The 25105-nt window shown below is 34.8% G+C and overlaps 1 long non-coding RNA gene across 1 annotated transcript in view; it reads right to left on the bottom strand.

Moving 5' to 3' along the window:
• Positions 1-22026, bottom strand: part of LOC107974382 (uncharacterized) — a 100902-nt gene extending 78876 nt beyond the window's left edge. Inside the window, exon 1 of the long non-coding RNA XR_001717095.4 lies at positions 21728-22026. This is a non-coding gene — a long non-coding RNA (uncharacterized LOC107974382). The remainder of the gene's footprint in view (positions 1-21727) is intronic.
• Positions 22027-25105: the final 3079 nt, after the last annotated feature.

The following is a 25105-nucleotide window of genomic DNA, read 5'->3' as shown; positions in this document are numbered from 1 at the left end:
GATGTAAGCCTCTTTCCACTTCCAATCTATGTGGAGGAGTATGTTAGGATACATCGAGGTTCGGAGTAGGCCCTTACCAGGAGGGTGAAAAAAGTGTTGTTCTCCAATATTGATGTCTGGCATATACTGAGACTATTGGAAATAATGAATTGACTGGTTCAGTAGTGTGTATTTGCCTGATTTTTAAAAAAATCTATTAAATTCCTCTGCTGGAGATGTGGATAATATACCAACACAGGAAAACTGGAAGCAGAATTAAGAGACTATCATGCTAAACTAGAGACTGAGTGTGGGGTCAGAGGAAGAAAAGAATATCACCACGAATGCTGCTTACTCCTAGTGCTTCTTATATGTTTCAAAATAGCTAGAAAATAAGAATTGAAATGTTATCAACATAAAGAAAAGATAAATGTTTGAGGTGACGAATATCCCAATTATCCTGATTTAATTATTGCACATTGTATATAGGTATCAAAATACCACATGTACTCTAAAAATATGTACGACCATTGTCTTTACATATTAAGACAATTAAGTCTTTGCTGTGACCTGTGTTGAAAGTAGACTTATTCCTACATAGTAATTTCCCTTTGATTTCACTTATTTTTTTTGGGCAAACAGAATTTTTAAAAATTAGAAAATAACTAAAGCACAATTTCATGGTTAGTACAAATACAAATTGTGTGTGTGTGTGTGTGTGAGAGAGAGAGAGACAGAGAGAGAGTGAGAAATCCTTATTCTATTTCTGAAATATTAACTAAATTCAAAGCCTTTTTTGTTTAACAGATAGGTTCTCACACTGTCATTCAGATTGAAGTGCAGTGGCACAATTATAGATCATTGTAACCTAGAAGTCCTGGGCTCAAGGGTTCCTCCCACCTCAGCTCCCAAGTAGGTAGGACCACAGCTGTACACCACCATGCCTAGCTAATTATATTATTTTTTATAGAGATTGGGTCTCACCCTGTTGCCCAGGCTGGTTTCAAACTCCCAGACTCAATCGATTCTCTCAGTTTAACCTCCCAACATGTTGGGGTTACAGGCATGAGCCAATGTGCCCAGCCTGAAGACATTTTAAATACACGAGCTTAGTTAAATTTCTTTCACAGTCATTTATATCAGGTGTTGACTTTGATTTAGATTTTTAAGAAAATGGGAAATGGTATATACTTTGTATTTTCTTTGCCTTGTTTGTGTTGTATGTATGTGTTTGCAAGAGCTTTGGGGATGGAGTATGTTTGGGAGTTTAATGAGAGCTTTTTGAATTGGTATATGCAAAGGAAAGCTTAAAAATTTCCTTCAGTAGGCCGGGTGCGGCGGCTCACGCCTGTAATCCCAGCACTTTGGGAGGCCGAGGCGGGCGGATCACGAGGTCAGGAGATCGAGACCATCCTGGCTAACATGGCGAAACCCTGTCTCTACTAAAAATACAAAAAATTAGCCGGGCGTAGTGGCGGGCGCCTGTAGTCCCAGCTACTCGGGAGGCTGAGGCAGGAGAATGGCGTGAACCCGAGAGGTGGAGCTTGCAGTGAGCAGAGATCGCGCCACTGCACTCCAGCCTGGGCGACAGAGCGAGACTCTGACTAAAAAAAAAAAATTGCTTCAGTATAGTTTTATGGATAATTTATTGTACAGGGTACATTTTGTAACCTTAAAAAAATAAGCACATTAAGATATGCAGCAATGATTAGATATGATATTATCCCTATATGCCAATTTTTACTTTACTTATATTTCGTATCTACCATTTTACTTTTCAGATAAATGATAGTAGGATTTGGAGCTTGATGGATTACTCTGCTGCTGTTTCAACCTTAAAGAGGTAGGTGGTTAGTGAATTCTATGTCTACTTTTTAAATGAGTTGCTTTCAATGAAGCTCATCAGCAACACTTTCTGAATATAAGAGGCATTGCTTACTTTTAAGCTTAAGTGGGCACCTTGCTATATATTGCTTTTTAAAGTTCAAAGTAATAAATTTTCAAATAATCATGTAAACCACATAATAGTTTAAATTACTATAATCTGACAATATATTTTATAAGCTCATAATTTTGTTAATATAGTGATCTGAACCAAAAAAACACAGCTGTTCAATTTATACTACTGGCCAACTTCTGGGCGATTAAACATACCAGCAAACCATAAAACTGCAGAAATTAAATTTAAATAATGCTATGGTCTAGAATTGATGATAAATTTATGCAATTCAGCCGAGTGTAACTACAATTGAATTGACAGTTACTTCAGCTGCCTGCATTTTCATCATTTACACCATATTTGAAATACCACAAGGCAGAAGATAGATTTTAGCTCAGGTAATTGGTATCAGTGGGAAAGTGAAAATTGTTTCATGAGGTCCAGGAACTAGTTACATAGTGAAAATTCTAATTAAAATAGAAGAAATATTCATTAAGCTATTATTGGTGAATAACACAGACATAAAAATCTTAACTAGATACTATTTTAATGTTATTTTTAATCCTTTTATTCAGGTCCCTAAAACAAATACAACAAGTAAATCAAATGTCATCCAATAGGCTAGTGAGCTTAAAAGCCTTATTATTTAGACTATTTGTTGTCTCTGAACAAAGCTAGATTTTGAGTCTTGAAAAAATCATTTTGACCCTTCAATGCCTGATTCTAGGCTTTTATGGGAAATGTTTTGATCCATCCAACTCTGAGAAACAGGGTCCTAAGACTGAAACAAATAGACTTTGTCATGTCCTATTCAGAAACGGGGCCACTTTTCATGGTTCCTAACAGCCTTCATGCTATACTTGGCAAGCCCAGTCTCTTTCTATTCTCCATCTAGTATCTGCACTAATGCTTTTAGTATAAAAACCTTGACAACATTTGGTCCCTATTTAAAACATTGCATACTCTAAACCATGGCCTCCCAATCCTGCAACATCTGTCTCTGGTGTTCCACTTAGTCTTTATTACATTCTGATTTCCCTCATTCTCATTGCAGTCTGCCACACTAGCACTTTTATTTCTTTGAAACAATACACACATTCCTGCCTCCAATGTTTTAACACTTGCTGCTCACTTTGCCTGAAGCACTCATTTTGCCAGGTACTAGAGCTCACATGCTCATTTTCTTCAGCTCTCTGATCACATGTCATATGTGAGAGGTTTTCTTTTATTACTCTGTATAACTGATGCATTAGCCTCTTCCATTCTTAAATTACTTACCCAGTTCTATTCTTTTTTACATGACTATAATTAACAGACATTTCAGTTTATCATTTTTCTCTTCCCTCTGGAATATAATTTGCACATGTCCAGAACTTTGCTTTTGTGTTCACACTTGTATCCACTGTACATGTTTGATACATGAATACTTACTAAATATTTCTAAAAAGAAGAAAATAATTTAGTGAATAAGTAAATAAAATGGTAATGAGTTAATTCTCTATAGTTCATGCAAGTGGTACTGGCATTTGAAATAAACCTAAGAAAATTCTTATAACCCATATTAATGACAATAATCTTCACATGCCAAAATTAAATCTGTTCCATAAAGAATGAAAACTGCTTTGTTTCTTTTTACAGTTAACTTTTAAAATTTATTATTATTATTATTATTGGCTAGGAAAGGGGTTTAGTGATGCTTATTCATTTGTTCTGAATTACTTATGACAACTAGACTAGGTCTAGAAACTCTAATCTGAAATCCTCATCCCTATGTGGTTCTGGGTTAGAGTTGATGAAAACAGGAATATATATATATATATGGTTTAAATGGTGGAAATTAACAGGAAGCCATTACTCTTAGATGGTCATGATAGACTGTGTGGTTAAGTGTCAACTTGATTGGGTTGAAGGATGCAAAGTATTGTTTCTGGGTGTATTTAGGTGTTTCTGGGTGTTGCCAGAAGAGATTAACATTTGAGTCAGTGGACTGGGAGAGGAAGATCTACCCTCAGGAAGACCCACCCACCATGTAGGTGGGCACCATCCAATCAGCTGCCAGCGCAGCTAGAAAAAGCAGGCAGAAGAAGGTGGAAGAAGCTGACTTGCTGAGGCTTCTGGCCTTCATCTTTCTCCCATGCCGAATGTTTCCTGCCCTTGAACATCAGACTCCAAGTTCTATGGTTTTTGATCTCTTACACTTACACCAGCAGTTTTCCAGGGACTCTCAGGCCTTCAGCCACAGAGCGAAGGCTGCACTGTCAGCTTCCCTACTTTTGAAGTTTTGGGACATGGAATGAACTACTACGGGCTTCCTTGTCCTCAACTTACAGACGGCCTGTCATGGGATTTCACCGTATGATCGTGTGAGTCAATTCTCCTGAATAAACTCCCTTTCATATATACATGTATCACATTAATTCTGTCCCTCTAGAGAACCCTAATACATGGACAGACAGGGGAAAGACAAATGCAGATGCACCCAGAGAGCTAGAGCTTCTAGTTAATCTTCCCAATGACAGACTCCACCATCCAATAGCAACTCAAGCCTACCATCTCATATTTGCCTAGTTTCCTCAGAAGGGGCTGCCTTATCAGATCTCACTATAAAAACACATTTAGCTGATGTGCCAGGCTCCCGGATGTTTATAACTTCTGAGATTTTTCTGTGAGCTCTGAAACACCCACTCACATCATTGCTTGAAGCTATTAGGGTTAATGACCTTTCTCTAATCTGGCTCTCCACTTTGAAGCTTTTCCTAACTTTGCCACATTTGTGTAAGCTTTTATTAATACAATAAACCCTTTTGTTCCTGTACTCTTAGTGGCTTTATTTTGATTACTGAATTCCGACTAATAAACCATTTCTCATGGCTGAATATGTGTCATCTTCCATTGTACTTCTCCATAGTGTTTGATCTTCATTGCTATACATAAATATAACCTCATGAAAACAAATTATAATATACATATTTTTATGTGTGTCTGTATGTCTGGGGGATGTGCATGTGTGCCTGTGGGTTTTGTGTGTGTGGATGTATTTTGAAACTTAAAAAAAATCTTTTAAAGAAGCCTAAAATTATCACAATATTTTAAAGTAAAATTCTTTTCCAATCTTCACACTATTAGAAGAGCCTTCACAATTGTTTTATGACCCTAAAATGGTTGCAAACAGTATTTTATGTATTTAATGAAGTAAAGATGCATAATTATTGGATCCAGTCAAATTGTTGTCAGAGCATGTGGTTCAAATTTGCTGAACTCTCATGGTAAATAAATATGCCTTACTGAATGAAAACACACAAAGATGGATCACTTAAGTGCAGAACACACTTGCTATTTAAATAAACCTTTATACCTTTAAAGTCATTTCTACCAGATCAATGAGATAGTTTTCAGATTTCACTGGAAAAAGTAGGGTAAATGAAAGATTTTTCCCCATTGTAAAAACACATGCTACTAATGGTCACAGGAGTGGGATTGTGGATTTGGTCTTTTTTTTCACTCTATTGCTCTACCTGAGAACACGTATAGTACAATGGAATGTGCCACGTTGGAAATACCAGCAATGTGTAGTCATATTATTCTATTCTACTTGTTGCTTCAATTTTTATGATTTTCTCTTCCTTTAGTTTTTGGAGAGCAAATTAAGAGAATATCGACTTTTTTTGTGACTAGTCTACTAAGAAAGTATAAAATTTATCTATGCCTTCATGTGCACACATACATCTTCTCTTCATAAACATATATCCCAGCACAATGTTGTTTCACTTTCTTTTGATTTAATTACTTGTCCATTTTAAAATATTGGCTATTACTTCGTACATTTTTATAAAATATACTAGTAAATAAATAAAAGATTATCACTTATGTCTTCACTAAATTTACAATCCTCTACTGGGGGAATACGAACAACTAAATGTATCATTAAGGTGAACTGCGGAAAATGCTTTTAAGAGAGAAATATAGTGAGTGTGCAGGTAATTGTGTGGATTAAAAATTATTGATGGAAATGTTATTTCAACTAAAATCTAACTGAATGTTAGAAGTGACTCAGATTAAATGGAGAAGGAGAAAAAATATTTCAGTCATAAAACCTGAATGAATTTTGAGGGATCTGAAATCCCAATATCACTGGAGCATGGATTGAGAGTGGAGATTGGCAGGCATCAAGGGAGATAAGAGCTCAAAGAGAAGAAAGAATGGATTAAAAGTTGATTTGGATGGAATTTTAGACTTCATCCCAAAGGCAATGATGAGACATATAGAAATGACAAGTAAACATTAACAATTACTTTCAAGAAGGTCATCTGGCTGTTGAGTTGAAAATGGGAAACTCAGGTTAGGAAGAAGGGACAAGCCTAGAGCCAGGGAAACCAGTTAGAGAGCAACAGATGACTTAAGCTTTGATAGTCAGGAAAGAAATAATAAACTGTATCTGAAATAAACAAAAGATGATATATAGATTTTGGTAGTTAATTGCTCACAAGGAAGAAGAAGTCAACTCCACCTCCCAGATATCAGGAGTAAACAAGTGGTCTGAAATGCAGCATTCCATGCAATGTGGAACTTGGGAGGCAGAGCAGCTTTCTGTGGCTGTAGGTTTGAGAGCTAGTTCAGTCTGCAACCATTAAGTAAGTATCTAAGTATCTGTTTGTATGGAATTATAGTTGTCCTATAGGCAAGTAAAGACAAAGACAGAGATGGTGTTATCTGGGGGGAAGTATAGGGTTAGTCGGGCTTTAAAATTTTAATGTAATTTGATTTTTATGTGACAGGGATTTGATTATGATTAAGTGTATATTGGCAGGAACAGGAGAATGGAAACCTATCCAAAACTTGCCTCAAAGATTATTAAAGAATTGTAAATATTTCTAAGGGTGTTCAAAATGCAAAAGTGGGACTGGGCGTAGTGGCTTACACCTGTAATTCTAGCACTTTGGGAGGCCAAGGCAGGAGGATTACTTGAACTCATGAGTTCAAGACCACCCTAGGCAACATGGCGAAACCCCATCTCTACAAAAAATACAAAACTTAGCTAGGCATAGTGGTGTGCGCCTGTAGTCCTAGCTACTTGGGAGGATCATTTGAACCTATGAGGTTGAGGCTGCAGTGAGCTGTGGCACCAGGGCACTGCAGCCTGGGCAACAGAGTGAGAATCCATCTGCAAAAAGAAAAAAAAAAAAAAAAAAGCAAAAAAGCAAAATTGAGCTAGACTCGGTCTGTATTAATTTGATTCAGTATTAACACATTTGAGAAATGTGAAGGTTTGAAGAAGAAAAATCAAATGCTTGTAAATTATTAAATTATTTTAAAATCGATAAATACATTTAACATATTCTTTCAACAGGGTAAAATTAGTGCTGTTTTCTTCCTAATTCACAAACATCACGTATAAGTGTGTGTGTGTATGTGTATGCACATGTATACAGTCATGCACCACATAATAACTTATATGGACCACATGTAACACAGTAGACAAATAAAATTAGAATGGAGTTGTCCTATACAGGTGTACCATTTTAAAATATTTTGTAGCATATTTTACTTGTCTATGTTTAGATATGTTTAGATACAAAAATACCATTGTGATGCAAGTGCCTAAAGTATTCATTACAGTAACATGCTTTAAAGGTTTGTAGCCTATGGACAGTAGGCATACCATATAACCTAGGTGTTTAGTAGGCTACACCATCTAGGTTTGTGTAAGTACATTTGATGATGTTTGCAGAATGAGGAAATTGCTTAACGACAAATTTCTCAGAGTGCACCGTCTTTGTTAAGCAATGCATTACTGTCCATTCTCACACATACATTTTTCTTCTTCAGTAAAGTTTTGTACTGTATAAACAACTCATTAAGGATCACAACACTACTGTGAAAATAGAAATAGAATTTCTTATGTGTTTTTTGTTATAATAAGATGATTTTTGACATTGGCTTTTTAATGGCAGTGCCAATAAGTGTTAATAATTGGATTATTTCCCAGGCTCCTCTGGTTTAATATGCATCTAACATCTTCCAACCTCATCTTAGAAATAAATTCTAATTCTTACCAAAGCAGTCAATCAGCAAAACACAGGTACTTTTCACTGATACCAGTTCCATACTCATCACTGTAAGCTATAGTATAGATAAGGCTTATTTGATAGTGAAAGTATCATAACTCTGGTGATGCTAATGATCTAAATGAGTGAGTAGAAAATCAAAAGAAATGCCAAAGTTATCCTTTCCTTGAATGACAGGAGACTTGGAAACAACAGACTCACATTATAGACTGAAGAGGAAGGAGGACAGGGTAAGGGTGAGGTATATGTGTCATCTTACATTAGGAAAATGCTTTTCTACAATTGAAAATAATATTCATCAATTATAAATTCTAACTAGTTTATTACCTTAGAACTGCTTGCTGGAAAGCTGCCACAGATATTTTTAGAGTGGGTCATTACATCATTGCAGAGAATTGTTTTCTAGCACGTGTCCCAAAGAATTTTGGTAGGGAAAAATGAGAAGTCAATAAAGTAAATATGCAATTAGGTGTTTTGTTTTCACAGGGTTGAGTAGGTTTTATTTCCCTTTAATGTCAGGTTTAAATTTTAAGCCTTGTTTAAATATTCATACAATGACTTCAGAGTTAGAGAATTAATGCCAGTGGTCTGTATTGCTTTGTTTTACTCTGCATATTTAGAGAAAAGGTCCAACTTGTCCTTTACTTACATCAGAATAAAAATCAATCACAGCCTACTTGTTATCAAAATACCACAAACTATGAAATAAAAATATATTTATAGTAGGAAAACAGAAGTGGAGGGCTATGATCATCTTATTTAGAATACATCAAACTTTATTCCATGTGCATATATTGCACTTTTCAGCATGTACCAATTAGTGAACATTATTCTGCTGATTTTTATATGTTAATATGCTATGAAAATTCTGCAAGCTATATGAAATTTTATAATTCTTTAAAAACTGCAAATAGAAAATACAGGCAAAAGCCTATTCCTTTTTGGAATGAAAAGTGCTTAATGAATTTGTGGAGAGTTTTGTCTATAGAACAGAAAACATGCACTGACAGAATTTAGAGAAAATTGTCATAAATAGCTTATTTCCTTTCATATAAAAAATTATGGCTTTGTACATAACATCAAAGGAAATGGGTGGAGAATCTGTATTTGAATCTGTCTCAAAAGTTTGTTAGAGGTGGATCATCTGATTTCTTTGGAAACATTATAGCTAATTTACTGAATGTTGATTTCATCAATTTGATTTTGAACAGTTCCTGAGAGACTGTTAAAATGATCATTGATATTATACAGACCATTTTCTCAGGCAGATTTTCTTCCATCTTATCTTCAAAAGGTATAGAGAAATTTAGGTTTCTAGCTACCTCAAAGAATACAAGGAATCAGGTTTTGTAGGTCTGAATCAACATTTGGAGCCTGAATAAGAGTAGAAGACTACAATTATGTGGTTCAATGTGTGAGTGTTAATTTTTAAAAGTAGTGTAAATTTTTTTCCGCTATATGTCAAAAAAAATTGAGCCATCATAGGAACTAAATTGCATGATATTGACAAGAGCAAAGAACACTATGCAGTATTTACCTCTGACAAGAAACATAATATTAATGCCCTAATATACCTTTCTCATAGATCCCTTTCTACTGAAGGCACCAGTTCGTGGGTGTCATTTGGGAGCAGTCATGGTTGGTATTTCTTCTGGCAGTTCCCCTATTTAATAGGTACTGAAGTAAGAAGTAAGTCCACTTGTAAATACAAGTGCAAAAGAACAGAAATAAGTTCCTGCATTCAATTTTGGTAACTCTCAATATGTATTAGTTTTCTAAGGGTAATGGCCTCCAGCTCCATCCATGTCCCTGCAAAGGACATGATCTTGTTCTTTTTTTACGGCTAGATAGCATTCCATGGTGTATACATATCCCATTTTTTTTTTACCCAATCTATCATTGATGACCATCTAGGCAGACTCCATATCTTTGCTATTGCGAATAGTGCTGCAATGAACATATGCATGCATATGTTTTTTTTAATAGAACAATTTATATTTTTTTCGGTATACACCAGTAATGGGATTGTTTGGTGGAATGGTATTTCTGTCTTTAAGTCTTTGAGGAATTGCAACACTTTTCCACAGTGGTTGAATTAATTTGCACTCCCACCAACAGTGTATAAGTGTGTCTTTTTCTCTGTAACCTTGCCAGCATCTGTTATTTTTTCACTTTTTAATAATAGCCATTCTGACTGGTTTTGATTTGAATTTCCTTAATGATCAGTAAGGTTGATCTATCTATCTATCTATCTATCCATCTATCTATACATGTATATACATACACACACACACACACACATATATGCTTATGTGTCTTCTTTTGAAAAGTGACAATTCACGTTCTTTGCCCACTTTTTAATGGGGTTGTTTGTTTTTACTTGTAAATTTGTTTAAGTTTCTTATAGATGCTGGATATTAGACCTTTGTTAGATGCATAGTTTGAAAAAATTGTCTCTCATTCTGCAGGTGGTCTGTTCATTCTATTGATAGTTTCTTTTGCTGTCCAGAAGCTCTTTAGTTTAATTAGATCCATTTGTCAATTTTTGCTTTGGTTACAACTGGTTTTGTCATCTTTGTCATGAAGTTTTGCCTGTGCCTATGTCCTAAATGGTATTGCCTAGGTTTTCTTCCAGGGTTTTTATACTTTGGGGTTTTACATTTAAGTCTTTAATTCATCTTCAGTTAATTTTTGTATATGGTGTCAGGAAGGGGTCCAGTTTCAATCTTCTGCATATGGCTAGTTAGTTATCCCAGCACCATTTATTGAATAGGAAATCTTTTCCCCCATTGCTTGTTTTGGTCAGGTTTTTTGAAGATCAGATGGTTGTAGGTATGTGGTCTTATTTCTAGATTCTTCATTCTGTTCCATTGGTGTATGTGTTCATTTTTGTACCAGTACCATGCTACTTGAGTTGTCCGGCTCTGCAGTACAGTTCGAAGTTGGGTAGTGTGATGCCTCCAGCTTTGTTCTTTCTGCTTAGGATTACCTTGCCTAATTGGGCTCTTTTTTTGATTCCATTTGAGTTTTAAAATACTTTCTTTCTAGTTCTGTGAAGCATGTCAATGGTAATTTAATAGGCATAGATTTCTGAATCTATAAATTATTTGGGCAGTATGGCTATTTTAACAATATTGATTCTTCCTATCTATGTACATGGAATGATTTTCGTTTGTTTGTATCATTTCTGATTCCTTTGAGTAGTGGTTTGAAGTTCTTCTTGTAGAGATCTTTCACCTCCCTAGTTAGTTGCATTCCTAGGTTTGTGTGTGTGTGTGTATGACAATTATGAAAGGGAGTACATTTCTGATTTGGCTCTTGGCTTTACTGTTGTTGGAGTATAGCAATGCTAATAATTTGTGTACCTTGATTTTGTATCCTGAGACTGCTGAAGTTGTTTCTCAGCTTAAGAAGCTTTTAGGCCGAGACTGTGTGGTTTTCTAGATATGAGATCATATCACTTGCAAACAAGGATAGTTTGGCTTCCTCTCTTCCAATTTGGATACGCTTTATCTTTTCCTCTTGCCTGATTGCTCTGGCCAGAACTTCCAATATTATGTGGAATAGCAGTGATGAGAGAGGGCATCCTGGTATTGTGCCAATTTTCAAGAGGAACGCTTCCAGATTTTACCCTCTCAGTATGATGTTGGCTGTGGGTTTGTCATATATAGATCTTATTATGTTGAGGTACGTTCCTTCAACACCTAGTTTATTGAGAGTTTTAAACATAAATGGATGTTGAATTTTATTGAAAACCTTTTCTGCCTCTAGTGAGATAATCATGTTGTTTTCGATTTAGTTTTGTTTATGTGATACATTTATTGGTTTGCATGTTTTGAACCAGTCTTGCATCCTGGAAATGAAACCTATTTGATTGTGGTGCAAAACCTTTTGGTGTGCTGCTGGATTTGGTTTTCAGTATTTTGTTGAAGATGTTTGCATCAGAGTTTATCAAGGATATTGGCCTGAAGTTTTCTTTTTTCTTTCTTTATTTTTTTTTATTATTTTTTATTTTTTGCTTCTGCCAGGTTTTGGTGTCAGGAGGATAGGATGATACTGGCCTCATAGAATGAGTTAGGCTGAAGTCCGTCATCCTCAATTCTTTGGAATAGTTTCAGTAGGAATGCTACCAGCCCTTCCTTGTACATCTGGTAAAGTTCAGCTGTGAATCCATCTGGTTCGGGGCTTTTTTGGTTGATAGACTATTTATTACTGTTTCAATTCCAGAACTTGTTATTAGTCTGTTTGGGGATTCAATTTCTTCCTGGTTCATTCTTGTGAGGCTGTATGTGTTTACACATTTATCCATTTCTTCTAGATTTTCTAGTTTATGTGCATAGAGGTGTTCATAATATTATCTGATGGTTATTTGTATTTCTGTATTGTTAATAATATCCCCCTTGTCATTTCTGCTTGTGTTTATTTGAATCTGCTCCATTTTATTCTTTATTAGTCTACCTAATGGTCTAATTACTTTATTAATGTTTTCAAAGAATAAGCTGCTGGATTGATTGCGCTTTTGAATTTTCTTTTTTTGTCTCTTCTTCAGATCAGATTTGCTTTTGGTTATTTTTTGTCTTCTGTTCAGTTTGGGGTTTGTTTGCTCTTGTTGCTCTAGTTATTTTAGTTGTGATGTTATGTTGTTAACTTGAGTTTCTAATATTTTGATGTGGGTATTTAGTGATATATATTTTCCTCTCAACTCTGCCTTAATTGTGTCCCAGAGATTCTGGTATGTATATGTTTATTCTTATTGGTTTCAAAGAACTTCTTGATTTCTGCCTTAATTTTATTATTGACCCAAAAGCCATTTAGGAGCAGGTTATTTCATTTCCATGTAAGAGTATGATTTTGAGTGAATTTCTGACTCTTGAGTTCAAATTTGATTGTGCTTTGGTCTGATAAACTGTTTCTTATTATTTCAGTTATTTTGCATTTGCTGAGGAGTGTTTTACTTTGTATGAGAGATCAATTTTAGAGTATGTGCCATGTGACAATAAGAAGAATGAATATTCTGTTGTATTTGGGTGGAGAGGTCTATAAATATCTATCAGGTCCATTTGATCCCATTCACGTCCTGAATATCTTTGTTGATTTTCTGTCTCAATGATCTGGATAATATTGTCAGTGGAGTGTTAATATCTCCCACTGTTATTGTGTGGGAGTCCATGTCTCTTTGAAGGTTTCTAAATACTTGCTTTATGAATCTGTGTGCTCTTGTGTTGGGTGCATTATATTTAGGGTAATTAGATCTTGTTGAATTGAACCTTTTACCATTAAGTAATGACTTTCTTTGTCTTTTATGATGTTGGTTTAAAGTCTGTTTTGTCAGAAACTAGGATTGCAACCCCTGCTTTTCTCTGTTTTCCATTTGTTTGGTAGATTTTCCTCCATCGCTTTATTTTGAGCTTCTGTGTGGCACTGCATGTAAGTTGGGTATCTTGAAGTCAGCATATCAATGGGTCTTGCTTCTTTATCCAGCTTGCCACTGTGTGTCTTTTATTTGGGACGTTTAGCCCATTTATATGTAAGATTAGTAACGATATGTGTAGATTAGATCCTGTAATCATGATTTTGGCTTGTTATTTTGCAGACTTAATTATGTGGTTTCTTTATAGTATCACTAGTCTGTGTTCTTAAGGTTTTTTTTTTTTTGTAGTGGCTAGTAACAGTCTTTCCTTTTTACATTTAGTGCTTCCTTCGGGAGCTCTTGTAAGGCAGGTCTGTGGTAATAAATTCCCTCAGCATTTGCCTCACACCCTTTTAAAAGAGCCATAATCCCACTCATGATGGCTTTGCCTTCATGACTTAATCATCTCCTAAGTGCCCCACATTTTAATACAATTATACTAGTGAGTGAATTTCAACATAAGAATTTTAAGGGACACATTCAGACCATAGCACTTCCTTCCCCAGCTGTGAATTAGATGTGTTTCTAAAATGTAATATGATACATGGATGGGAGAATATGAAATCTTTATTTTTAATTATCTTAGAATAAAGAGAAATTAAAAAGTGGATAATTTTGCATTCTCTATATGGCTAACAGAAGCTGTGAGATAATGAGTGTCTATCATTGTACTTGCTTATCTTGACATGAGTATAGTTGCTTAGTGACACAGCTCAATATATTTACTTGTTGGTTTTATTGAAACTTATAAACCTAAAATTGGTATTTAGAAATAGCATTCACTCAACAGAAAAAGGTACATTCAGCAAACATCTTTTAATAGACTGTTAAAGACAAAACAAGGAAGATATATAACAGAGGGAAAGTATGTCTCTCTGGTTGTATCAGGGAAGAGTGTACGTAAGCAATCACAGTTTGGGCAAATATATTTTCAAACAGAAAACAGTAAGCAGAAAGGCCTTGACTCAAATCACCATGGTTGCTAGGTTACTGGTCATTTGTACAATTGCTCTCAAATCAATTTATTGCCCTTCCTCTGCTTTACTCTGAATTGCATGGGGCTAACCTCTGCAAAATATCCCAAGTTCCCTTGTTTACTAGCTATAGCAAACAGGAGGCATAGGGAGGTACTGGGGTTGGAGAAGCAAAAAAGCCAGCACATATCTTCCCCCATTTTTTGTTCTGTCTGTATCCCTGGTAGAGGCTATGTTTCTTGTCTGTTTCCAGTTCTCATTACAATCCTTCTCTGTTTTAACAGTTCCCTCCTGCCTCCTGGTGGCTCAGACTCCTGGTATCTGATAAGTCAGGGGATAGTAATGGTCTCTTTCTCTTGCCAAACTCTGGATTGTCTCACCGTGTCTCATTTTTTGCTCTTTCAGCTCTTCTAATAACCTTGCTACAGTTCTTTGTAACAAATTTCTGACAATGAAATTTATGATCTGGACTTTTTCTCCCTGACTGGACCCTATTGATACAGTTTATCTGAGTAAATAAGCAGAATAAAAGTCATAAAATAATAACCTATTGTTAAGGAAAGGGAGAAAATGGTGGATACGAGGCAGGACTAACTTGCAGCTCCCACTCAGAAAGACAGAGCCACACGTGGAGACTCACATTGTTAACTTTTGCTCTGAGATCTACCACAGCAACAAACCAGGAAAGCTGAGATAATCCACACACCCTTGGAAGAGGATTGCTGCTGCAGGTGCCATGGGACAGCCAAGGAACTGTGACTTGGCTTTCTTTGCTGAAAGGCTTGTACCCTGGGGCACATCTGACAAAGGAGGAATATCCAGAATCTACAAGGAACTCAAACAAACAACAACAACAACAACAACAAAAAACACATAATCCCATCAAAAATTGGGCTAATGACATGAATTGACAATTCTAAAAGAACATATGCAAATGGCCAACAAACATATGAAAAAATGCTCAACATCACTAATTGTCAGGAAAATGCAAATCAAAACCACATGATACCACCTTACTCCTGCAAGAATGGCCATAATCAAAAAATAAAAACAAAATAGATGTTGGTGTGGATATCATGAAAAGGAAACACTTTTGCACTGTTGGTGGGAATGTAAACTAGTACAACTGCCATAGGAAACAGTGTGGAAATTTCTTAAATAACAAAAATTACATCTACCATTTGATCCAGCAATCCCGCTCCTGGCTATGTACCCAGAGGAAAAGAAGTCATGCGAAAAACATACTTGCACATGCATGTTTATAGCAGCACAATTTGCAATTGCAAAATTATGGAGTAAGCCCAAATGCCCATCAATAAATGAGTGGATAAAGAAAATGTGGGGGGTGTGTGTGTGTGTGTGTGTATAAAATGCATGTGTGTATATACATATATACACATTATATATATGTGTGTGGGTATACATATATATATATGTATACACACACACTATGGAATACTATTCAGCCATACAAAGGAATGAAATAATGGCATTTGCAGCAAACTGGATTGAATTGGAGATGATTATTCTAAGTGAAGTAACTCAGGAATCAAAAACCAAACATGGTATGTTCTCACTCACAAGTGAGAGCTTAGCTACGAGGATGCATAAGAATGGTATAATGGACTTTGGGAACCTCGGGGGAAAGGGTGGTAGGGGTTAGGGTTTGAGTGATAAAAGACTACACATTGGGTACAATGTACACTGCTTGAGTGATGGGTGCTCCTAAATCTCAGAAATCACCACTAAATAACTTATTCATGTGCAAAAAATATAGATTAAAAATGATTTAAGAGGAAAAAAACACTCTACGGTCAAGTGCCAAATAACCACATTTCAGTCAATAATAAACAGCATTTATGATGATGGACCCATAAAATTATGATACGTTAGTTTTACTGTACCCTTTCTATGTTTAAATACACAAATACTTAGCATTGGGTTGCAACTGCCTACAATATTCAGTACAGTAACATGCTGTACAGGTTTGTAGCCTAGAAGCAATAGACTATACTCTATAGCCTAGGTGTGTGGTAGGCTATGCTATCTAGATTTGTGTAAATATGATGTTCACAAAACAACAAAATTGCCTAATGCTGCATTTCTCAGTATGTATACTGCAGAAAGGTTAATATTAACATTTACAGTTTCCACTTATATAGTATATACCTTCTGTCCTCTCAAAAGTTGTACTGAAATAACTCTCCTACTCCACATATAAGAATACTCATTTTCTCATATCTTTCAAAACATTGGTTTTTGCTAGTCTTCACTAATATGGAAGTATTCTTCAGCCAAACAAAACAAAACCACCTGTTATTTGCATTTTCTTTATTACTGGAGAAGCTGTACATGTTTTGCTACATTTATATTCCTTCTTGGAACGGTTTGAGTCTTCTGCTAATTTTCTACTGAATAGTCTTATTTTCTTAGGAATTTAGTAGTATAATTCTAGTTAAAAGTAAAGAATATTTTCATTTTCCTTTTTTTTTAAAGAATAACCTATTGTTTTTAGGTGTTTATGGAAATTCCAGATATTACAATTCATTAAATATGTCTGGAAATCAGAAGAGAGGCCAGCATGGGAGTTCAAAGGAAGTAAATGAAGTCATCTAGAGGCAGAAGATAGAGGAGAAAAATGGCTGAGGATGAATTTTTAAGGTAAGCATGTTAAGGTATGAGCAGACAGAGATAATTGGTAAGAAAAACAGATGAGGAGAGCATAGGAGAGAAAAATGATGAAAAAACAATAGTATTAACCAAAGATTTTAGAAAGTGGAGACAAACCTTGAAAATTTTCAACTGGGCTCTGAATTTGGAAGGTAATTTTTATTGTTGGCAAAGAGGTGGAAATGGGGGAAGGAAATATAGAGAGATGTACTAAAGTTGAGAAGCAGAAACTGCTAAATAAATTGTTAAATAAAAAGTGTTGAGGTCTGAAAAACCGTGATATATTTTTTTATTCCACTTAGAATTTCTTAATATGGGGGGCATAATATTTGATGAGGCCAATTGTAGCAATAATCCAAGTTGGAGCGACTCCTAGAAGGACAAAAAGAAAGACTGGTTGATGGTTCTGGTGATGGTATACCAAAAGACCAGCCATGAATCCAGAAACTAGGAGAATGGCAGGCCAGGGAGGAGTTGCTAATGCGGAATAACTAGTTGGTCCAATGATATGGGTATCATTGGGGTATAGAATAAAAGGTGTTTTATCATCTAAAAGACGAATGTGAGCGATGTTCATGACTGACAAGAGGTAATGGGGAAGGAGCAGGCACCACTGAAGATGGCTGCAAGAAAAATACTGTCTTTTGGGAACAAGGAGATGTATAAAACCAACTGTGTAGAAGATGAGGATGAAGGAGAGTTTATTTATGATGGAATGGGGATCCAGTAACCATAATGGTATGGATTGTAAGAAACATCAGTAGGGGAATGACAAATTCATGGGCTGAATGTGCAAAGTAGTATAGAAAGAAGAGAGTATGACAATGGTTATAGTCATGATTACATTTCATCTCCTAATTTCTAGTTCTGAACTACCCACAGTTACTCAGTATATTCAAGGGCTGTCTCTATGACCTCTAATTAATACGGAGGCTTGGGGTATTTTATTCCATTTAAGAGTTTCTATATTCATTTCGTTATCCTATCGCTATTCCTTAAATTTCTATACACTTGAAGTGCATGTATATATTTGTATGTGTGCTTATATCAACCTTCCTCAGCCATTCTACAGGACTATAAAGATAATTTAGTACTCCTTTGTGAATTAGGCACTCAAAGTTAACAGCAAAATTTAGGGAGACAATGTCAAAAAGAGCTTTTCTCTGTCAACTTTTTTTTTCTGTAGTTGACTAAAGAATTGTTTTCTTATATACCTACATATGTGCATAAAGAAACACATGAAAGGAAGTGAACATATTTTAATTATGAACTTTGGAGCTCTATTTAATGGTGTAATTTAAGAAAAATAAAACTAATTATAATTCAAGATTATCTCCTGAACATCTTGGTACTTTCTAACTTGTGATGCCAAGTTGGTGATCCTCTTACACATCTTTTAACCAGACTTGTCTTCTTTTGGCTAAAATCTAGTGTTTTCAGAGAAGACCAACTCTTCAAACCAAAATGGGTGTAATCAGGAAAAATTGCAAGTAAAAACGTTATGAACCCTTTTAAAAATAATCTGAAAAATATTTTGATTTATAGACTTGTATTATTTTAAACTAACATTTCCTTCCACTGACAAATATAAGTGATATTTGGCAGAGTTTCAGAGGACCACCAAAGCTTAAATTAAACATTTGGAGAATATTGTCTCTACTCATGCATGTGATTCCTAAACACTGTTCAGTAATTAATCTGAACTGCTTCCAAAAATAAAAAAAAAGCAATGTATAAAACAAAATAAAATCCTACTCTTCTACAGTTCTACTTCAGTGAGTTCTAGGAAGAAAAATCAAGCCCAAAGTTTAGTTGTGAACATACAGGTATCATTTATCCAAGTGTATATTATCTATGCAATTGACTAAGAAGCCTGGGCACAAAAGCACAGGTGTTATTAGGTTGAAACAACTCTCTGTGTACCCTTTTCCAGGAATTCCATGTACCTCCTAGGCATGAGTGTGAGCTAACTAGGAAATTAGATCAGTTCTACTCTAAACAAAAATAAGAGCTCCTGAAACTATGCACAAGTTTATTTGAGTAAAAGGAAGTCAAATTATTCTGCTAAGTTCTTTTACATCTTGTGTTAGGGAAAGAAAATAGTAAAGCTACAGATATAAAATAAGAAAGACCTTAAGATCCCAAGAGAGATACATTTTAGCAGTTCTTGCTTTTATTTTTGTGTATCCTAAGACAGATATATTTTAGTGGTTCTTACTTTTATTTTGTTTATCCTAAGAGAGATACGTTTGTAGATCCTAAGGGAGAGATATTTTGTCAGTTTTTACTTGTTACTTTTTCTAACTATACTGTTTTCTTAATATTTATATTAGACAAATTTATTTTGGATATAAAGAGGTCTGTTTGTTCACAATGTGGAAAAATAATAGAAAATAAAGAAAAGAAGGGTAAGAAAAAGGAAAAAGCATTAATACTTTGTGGATTAGATAATGTGGTATGCACTTTGGTAAATATTTTAATCGCAATTTTCTGAAATTTTTACTGATTCCACTATAATTTTCAATAGGAAAATGTTCTCATTGAATTTATTTTAGATGCCAACTATCTGAAACAGTGTAATGATCTTTAAAATTTCCTTTTTGGAGGCTGTAGGGAATAGCATCAATGTTTCCAGAATGCTAAATTTTTTTTTTAATTTTGAAAAAATAGTAGGAAGTTTTGGAAGAGGAATATAAATACCATACAATATAATCTTCCTATCAGTTCTTGATTTCCTTCTATATTCTAGATTATTGTCCATTAGCTATATGTTTTCTATGCCTGACATGAAAAACTACCGCAAAGTTGGTAGCTTAAAACAACAGAACTTCATTCTCCAATAGTTCTGATGGCCAGATACCCAAAATCCAGGTGTTGGGAGAGCTGTACTCCCTATAGAGGCTCTAGAGGTAAATTGTTTCTATACCTGTTCTGGCTTTTGGTGGTTAGTGACTTCCTTCACTTTTGGCCACATCACTCCAATTTCTGCTGCTGTCTTCACATCACCGAACCTGTTTCTGTCTCCTCCTCCGTATGTCTCTTATAAGGACCTTTGTTGCTCTTCTAGGCAATCCAGGATGATTTCCTCATCTCAAGATCCTTCAGCTAATTATAATGACAAAGACTCTTTTTCTAAATAAGGTAATATTCATGGGTTCTTGGATTAAGGCGTGAACATATCTTTTGGAGGGCTACCAGTCAGCCCACTACATCTACCATCTGTAATATCAATCTGTGAAAAGAACTTAGTACTTTCTAAAATGACTTGCTTAAGGTGTGATGCCAAACTCTATTTCACTGAGCCAAAATCTGATTCCACATATTTTCCCCATAATTCCAGTTCTCCCATTTGAGGTCCATCTTATGTCCATTTTCTGTTGCTATCACAGATTGGGTAATTTATAAAAAATAGAGGTGTATTTATTTCATTGTTCTAGTGACTGGGAAGTCCGAGAGTGTGGCACTGGTATCAGGTGAGGGCCTTTCTACTGTGTCATAACATGGCAGAAAGCATTCACATGGTGAGAGGGTAAGAGTATATACATGTCAGTCAGGTCTCTCTTCCTGTTTTATACAGCCACCAGTTCCAGGAAGCCCCACACTGATGACCGTATCTAATCCTAATTACCTCCCAAAGATCCCACCTCCAATCAACATGTGATTTGGAGATTAAATTTCTACTTTAAAAAATTTGAAATTTGGGAGAGACATTCAATTCACAGCAAAGCCCCATTAAATAAATGTACTATCTTCCCACAATATAATCTTCTAAATATTTGAAAATTGGTATTTTTCTTGATATTTTCATTAATTTTTCAATACTCCTGAATTCCATTTTCTGTATCTTCATTTCTGTTTTTTTTTTTTTTTTTATTTTACTCCTAATGAGTCACTCTGCCTCCTTCAAGATTAACTTGAGGCTTACTAATAGGTAGAATGAGTGTCTTGCCATCATCACATTAATCACAAAATGCCAGTGTATAATATAATAATACATTTCCTCTTGCAGTGCACTATTCCATTTCTATATTAATAGAAACATCAGGGATAGATTATATGCAGTTTCCCGTAGGCAGATGAAATTGAAAGGGTTTTTCTTTAACTTACTGCTATTTCTTCTATTTGTATTAAATTTCTTGAGTAATTTATGGCAGGTGTCATTCCTACTCTCTCAAGAGTTAGTAAAACCCAACAGAACTATTCATTTTATTCTCTAAAAATTGCATTGAGTGATCCCAGAGGCAGTGTGGAGTTACAGATAAAGTATCATTAGACAAAATCTATTGGCTGACAAACCACTGCAGAAGAAAGAACATACAAGCATACATAGGAAAATTGGTTTCTAATGGAGTGACAAATGATGAAGTGTGTTTATATAAATTTAAAGGAGATAATTTATTGGTAATTAATAAAACTATTTGTTGAAATATGTGATTATGTTAATGTTTATATTATTCCATTTGAAATTGTCCTTCTTTTAGTCATTTAATTTCAATCTATACTAAGTGTAAATCATAATTTAGGTTTCACAAATATCAAATGTGTCAAATTATTCTTACCATAAATATATTAAAGATAATTTTAGATTTCATTCAGATTATCTGCATTATTCTGTTCTGTTCTCACACAGCTAATAAAAACATACCTAAGACTGGATAATTTATAAAGGAAAGAGATTTAATTGACTCACAGTTCCACATGGTTGGGGAGGCCTCACAATCATGGTGGAAGAGCAGAGGACATCTTATATGACGGCAGGAAAGAGAGAACTTGTGCTGGAGAACTCCCCTTTACAAAACCATCTCGTGAGACTTATTCACTATCATGAAAACAGCATGGAAAAGACCCACCCCATGATTTGATTACCTCCCACTGGGTCCCTCCCACGACACATGGGAATTTGAGAGCTACATTTCAAGATGACATTTGGGTGGGAACACGGCCAAACTGTATAATTATCTTAGAGCTGAATCATTAATGTATTACCAGTAATCTAGTTTCCCACATATTTTGTTTTTTTATGTTAAAATATAGGCAACGAATTATCTCAAATATATTAAAATGTCCCTTCTCTTAGTTTCAATAGAATTGTGATGTATACAATACAATGAAAATAACCACATATACGCAACATCATCAGTTTTATTTCCCAAGCTGCTTCTTCCTCCAACGCACATTTTCTGTTAATATCAAGGCTTTGTCCATTTGAGGCAATTAATGGATTTTTAAATGAAACGAATGGATGACACTGATATTGGTTACTAAGAAATTTGGTTTGATAGACTGTACTATTAATGGAGATGTTAAATATTGAAATAAACATCGAAAAGAGGATAATGAGTCAAAGACATTATAATTTTGTTATTCATATAAATAAGTTCCAAAACCGTATTTCTGAGGAGCAGGCAGCTTTCCTACAAGAAGATCCTATACTACACCCTTTCTACCCCTGCCTTCCCAGGTTTTTGCAGTCTTCTGCATTGAATCAAGGGGGGAAAGGCATGAAGAGTCAGAGAGTGGAGGCTTTTATGGGATAGTACTAGAAGTAGGACTTGACACTTTTACTCATTTCTCTTTGACTAGCATTCAGTCACACATTCACACCAATGGCCAGGGAGCCTGAGACACAAAATAAACTGGGTTTAAAGAAGAGCTACCAAGTCTGTCATACTGGGGAAGATGCTTTATGGGAAAATCATTTTTTAATAGTTTATTGGTTTTCAGGAAGTAATATAATTCAGATAATAAAAGTTTATTACTCAGAAATCAGGTCTAGTTAGATGATTTGTGGGACAAGGTACAAAATGAAAACGCGAGGCCCCTTGTTCAAAACAGAGAAACAGTGCCACTTAATGTAATAAAATATAAAGGCTTTTACTTCAAAAATTCTTGTTATACTTTCAAACGTAAGAGTGAATAACAGTGATACATAGTTTTAGTAACATATACTGTATCAAAAGAACAATCTTGCTTGGAAAAAAATTACTAGACAAATATATAAAATGGCTTTTACAAGCCATTTAAACAGCAACCCAAACAGGCAAGATTTTAGGAACCATAATCCTGAAATTAGCTCGAATTCACCTCAGATTTTTCCTAGAATACATTATAAAAATTGTATTTAAGGAAGATTGTACCGTATCAGAAAACCGAAGCATCAGAAGCGATAGAGAACAAAAGGAACAGTTCAGGGCTGCCCAGTTCAGAAGCTAGGACAAGAGAGGCAAAAATCCAGAGATAAAGAATTTTCAGGTCATGAAAATGACACATATTCCAAGAAACAAATCAGAAGACAAATCAGCCTCCCAAAACTGGGAGGCTGAATTGTTGAGCAGAGATTTTAGCAGCTATGTTATCCTAAATGGAGAATGAGTGAATTTCAAGCTTTACCATGGAGGAAAGACTTTAGGAAATACCTCAAGACTTCAGTTGAGACAATGGAAGGACTATGCCTTATGAATGAAGGTCACTCCACAGGAGTAAAGGTTGTGTTCTACTGTGGTATATTACACAGTATCATATTTACACCATGTGTGATCAACTCTATGGAGAAAGTCACATGGCCTCCAGGCAACAGCCAATGAGGAACTGAATCTCTCATCCAAAAGCCCAAAAGGACCTGAATTCTGCTACAATCACATGAATAAGCATGGAAGTGTATCCTTCCCCAGGTAATCCTTGGGAGGACTGCTGCCCTGCTGACACATGGAATTCAGCATGTGACACTTTGAAGCAGAAAGTCCAGCTTAATCATTCCCAGATTTCTGGCCTATATAGACTGTGAGATAATAAATGTTTTGTTAAAACCAGTAAGTTTGGGAGTAATTTGGTACTTGCAATAGATACCTAAAGTGGCTATAGTATGCATGAGAAACAGAAACAGATTATCCTTAACCAAGCCTCAAACCCAGTAGTCCAAGAATGAAACTGATCTGCTGGCACTTGATCTGCTAAAAATAACAGAGACTAGAGACTCCATAATTTTTAATATGCAGCCTGGCATCTGTTCAAAATTTTTGAGACATGACAAAAACAGGCAAAAATGAGTGAAAAAGAAGGTGAAAAAAAAGCAGAGCTGATAAAAGAGACCAAGTGTTGATTCAGAATTCAGAGGGATTAAACAATGACTTTTAAATAATCAATATGGGTCATATAAAGTATGCAGTTTGTCTGCAAAGCATGTAATAAAATTTAAAGTACAACTTTAAGTTCTAAATGCACAATTTAGAAAGGAAGAAAAGTTGCAAAACATTGATTTAAGCTTTCAGTTCAAGAAGCTTGTTGGATAAAAAGCAAATTAATCTCAAAGGAATAGTAAAGATAAGAGAAAAAGCAATGAAATAGGGAATATAAATTAGATCCAGAAATTCATTCTTTGAAAATTTTGATTAAAATTATAACTTGTTAACGTCTTATCAGAAAAAATAGAGATAATGTAAGTTATCAATATCAGAATAAATAACAAAACATCAACCTAAATCTCACAGATAAAAATAAATTATGACGAATTTATAGTAATAAAGTTAAAATTTTCACAATAATGGATGAGTTCTCAAAATATATAACTCACCACAATTAGCATTAGAATAAATAGATAATCTGAATGGTCTCACTAAAGAAATTGAATCTAAAATTAAATACCTACACACAAACACTTATCTTTACACACTTTTGAACTCAGATGATTCAAAGGGAAGTCTTCCAAATGTCTAAGAAAGGAATTATACCAATTTTACACAAATTCTTCCAAAGATTAAGACTGGAAGAACCTCCACATCATTTTCTTATTCTATAATAACCTTGATACCAAAACTAAAAAGAAAAAATAAATTACAAGACAATATCTCTCATAAATATATATATAAGCCTATAAAAATATTCCCAAATCGAAGTTATATATAACAACCAACATTAATAGACAATTATATAGTAAGTTTTATTTCATGAATGTAAGGTTAGTTTACTGTTGAAAAATCAATAAAGTCATCATGTTAACAGATTAAAAAACAAAACCCACATGATAATTTTAAGGCATAAACAAAGCCTTAAATACAATATGAATAAAATT

This window comes from Pan troglodytes, chromosome 3, assembly GCF_028858775.2.
Source record: "Pan troglodytes isolate AG18354 chromosome 3, NHGRI_mPanTro3-v2.0_pri, whole genome shotgun sequence".
NCBI classification, from domain to species: domain Eukaryota; kingdom Metazoa; phylum Chordata; class Mammalia; order Primates; family Hominidae; genus Pan; species Pan troglodytes.
This window is presented reverse-complemented; position numbering and strand designations above follow the sequence as displayed.